At 41.2% G+C, this 3,497-nt stretch overlaps 1 long non-coding RNA gene across 1 annotated transcript in view; it reads right to left on the reverse strand.

Annotated features, from left to right (window-relative positions):
* The window catches only part of LOC119424920, a 13,909-nt gene extending 11,513 nt beyond the window's left edge, over positions 1-2,396 (reverse strand). Inside the window, exon 1 of the long non-coding RNA XR_005187542.1 lies at positions 2,386-2,396. This is a non-coding gene — a long non-coding RNA (uncharacterized LOC119424920). The remainder of the gene's footprint in view (positions 1-2,385) is intronic.
* Positions 2,397-3,497: the final 1,101 nt, after the last annotated feature.

The raw sequence follows: 3,497 nt of genomic DNA on the forward strand, positions 1-3,497 counted from the left end.
AATTAAACTACAAAGTTCAAATAAACCTTACTCTTCTTAAAATAGAAAAATTTCAAAACATAAGATTACAAATCTTTAAATTAAATTTTACTTTCAAAAGAAATAGGTATGGCAAAACACCTTAAACCTAATAACAATACACTTTAAAACAAATTCAACATTCTTTGACCACTAGATCAAGCAAAAAAGCAAAACAATTAACGGTCGAAAAGATAACAACCCACAAGTGGGGGAAAGCTACTTATGGGTGTCGTCGTTGGGATCGTTCTTGTTTATGCTCACACTCAGCTGATCAACGTGTTAAAGTTTGTTTAAAATTCATTCAACACTCACCTCGTGAGTGATCCATTTTAGTAAACAAAATTGTTAAACAAAATGAACTAAGATTCCTAAATTTTTGTTTACTTATTTTTACACCAAATTTCTTAGTGCATGCGTTATTTTTCTTCAACATTTAATCATTAGCCTACACACATTTTGTCTACGTACCAATATACAAAAGTAGAGGCATTAGATTATTTTATTCTTATTCAAGAACACTTTGAACAATTTATTTTGTCAATTAAGTTGGCATTAGATTTGCATACATACAGATTTATCTTTAGGATTCCATTACATGAACAAAGCGCTTAGACACTTGGATGGTCACCAGAAATCACCAGATGGGGACCATCCTACGCCAACATCCTGTGGTCCAGATGAGCACCATCCTGATGTATCATCCAGAGGGTCCCATCCTTCCTCCAGCTGACATCACTGCATCATCCAAATGGTCCAATCCTTCATCCAGATGACATCACTGTATCATCCAACTTATCCAGTCCACCATCCAGATGACATCACTACATCTCCTGACAATCCAACCCATCATTCCAGAGAGTAACATCACCATGCCTTCTAGAGGGCCCCTTGGCCTTCACATGGAATACCCTTGAGTTTCTTTTTCCTTTCTGTGGAATTATCATTTTGAACTCAAATGGAATACCTTTGCCTTTCCTGTTTCATGTTGTGGAATTAACCCTTTGAACACACTGGGAATAACTTAGAACATTGATCCTTTCCCTACCTGGAATTATTCCTTCTGACTTCATATAGGATAACTTCAACCTTGTTTTCCTTCCATGGAATTATAGACTTTGACTTTTGGGAATCTACTACAATGTTCTTGGAACCTTCCTGAGGTGTGGATGATGAATTATCGATTCACAACCATCAGGGTTGAAAATCAAAAAGTGGGGGAATATGTAGGGGAGCACCACCTCAGAAACAGTTCACCACCTCAGAAAAAAACACCTCATCTCAGAAAATAGTTCATCTCAGCTTAAACAGAAAAAAGTTCACCTCCAGTCTCCAGTTTCTCCTATTGTTGCCAACCTGTACATGGAGGAGGTAGAAAAGAGAGCCTTGACGTCCTTTTCAGGGACACCACTAAGTCATTGGTTCAGGTATGTTGACGACACCTGGGTTAAAATCAAATCTCAGGAAGTCCAACATTTTACTGACCACATAAACTCTGTGGATAAATACATCAAGTTCACACGAGAAGATGTAAAAAATGGCAGGTTGGCTTTCTTGGACTGTGAGGTCTCAGTCTCTGATAGAGGACATTTGCAAACTGAGGTGTGCCGCAAACCCACCCACACAGACCAGTATTTGCAGTTTGACTCCCATCACCCTTTGGAGCACAAGTTAGGAGTCATCAGGACTCTATATCACAGAGCAGACAGCGTCCCCACTAGCTCAGGAGCCAGGCAGAAGGAGAAATCCCACACAAGACAGGCTCTAGAGCAATGTGGATATCCTAACTGGGCCTTCCTGAAAGCAGAGAAGAAACCCAAACAGGACTCCAGTCAGCCAACAGGTGAAAAGGAGGAACCCAGACCCAGACCAGTGGTCATTCCATATGTTGAGGGAGTATCAGAGAAACTGAGACGTTTATTTTCTAAACATAACGTCCCAGTGGCTTTTAAACCCCAAAATACATTACGGCAAAGACTGGTTCATCCCAAAGATCCAGTCCCCCGGCACAAATTGTCAGGGTTTGGTGGACAGGAACGAACCCAGTAGTGCAGACAGGACTCAACTCGGCAGATTACAAAACCAAAAACTTTAATGATGAAAAAAGTACAAAACAATAAGCTGACGTAGCAGCACACTTACTTAAACTAGACGACTCAGGAGGGATACTCAGACGGGACTCAGGAAGCTCAGGAAAACTCACGAGACACAGGAGAACACTGCAGACCCAAACGAATACGACGAGGAACAAGACAGAACAGACAGCTTTAATACAAGGACAAAACGAGACGTGATTACAAACAGCTGTGACAAGACAAGGGTGACACCAATTAAACTGAAGAGAACACACAAGGGAAACACAGACACAAACCGAGTCCACCAAATGGTACCATCCTTACACAAATAGAGCAATGTTGTGTATGCTGTTCAGTGTCAGGAGGGTGATCAGTCTTACATCGGGGAAACAAAACAGCCACTGGCCAAAAGGATGGCCCAGCACAGAAGATCAACATCATCAGGCCAGGACTCTGCAGTCTACACTCATTTCCAGGTCAGCGGTCACTCTTTCAGGGATGAAGATGTTCACATCCTGGACAGAGAGGAACGATGGTTTGAGAGAGGAGTAAAGGAGGCCATCTTTGTGAAAAGAAATCGTCCATCATTAAACAGGGGTGGAGGCCTCCGGGTTCAACTGTCCCCCTCTTACAATGCTGTGATTGCTAGTATCACTCAGCCCTCTGTGAACAGTAAACAGCCATCAGGTGCTAATGATCCATTGTTAGGCTGATGGTCCTTCTTGAGCATGTGATCAGCTGGTTTTGGTTGTCAGCAGCAAACTGGTTGATCCACTCTGAGAAGGTGCTATTTAAGAGACTGAGCTGAATACAGCTCCTCAGACTGAGGAAGTCTCTCGGATGAGGGACGAAACGTTTCTACATTTTTTTGTTGATTTGCTTTGTTTTGTTTTTTTGAATGTCCAGAGGACCAGATTTAACTTTTTTAGATTTTTCTACCTGGATTATTGAGCATGCATCAGGATATGTCACTCTGGTTGTTCCAGAATCACATTGTGTGAACGATTAAAGTCTCACCACTGAATCTCAGCTATATACTCTGTACTGTCCATTAACGTTACAGCTCCTGCTGTTGTAGTGTGTACTGTGTTATTTGTAAAAGCCTTGAAACAGCAAGTTTTTGATAAACATATACAAAATGTGAAGCACAGCAGATTAAGCAGATATAAAACTGTTTTTTTTTTATCAATTTTGAGATGTTTATGAACAAACCTATGTGACCACATCTACTGATAAGGAAAAAAAAAACATTTCATTTAAAGAAAAGCTTGGCCTTGCTGGACAGTCTGTAATACCCTGAGGACCAGCACACTAATGGCTCCTGTGGACGGAGAAATGACACAGTGAGCAGTCATTAGTCCATGCTGTGGACCGTAGAGTCCACCTCATGGGAAAGATGTATGC

The sequence above is a fragment of the Nematolebias whitei genome, chromosome 18 (genome assembly GCF_014905685.2).
Source record: "Nematolebias whitei isolate Nwh7 chromosome 18, NemWhi1, whole genome shotgun sequence".
NCBI classification, from domain to species: Eukaryota; Metazoa; Chordata; class Actinopteri; order Cyprinodontiformes; family Rivulidae; genus Nematolebias; species Nematolebias whitei.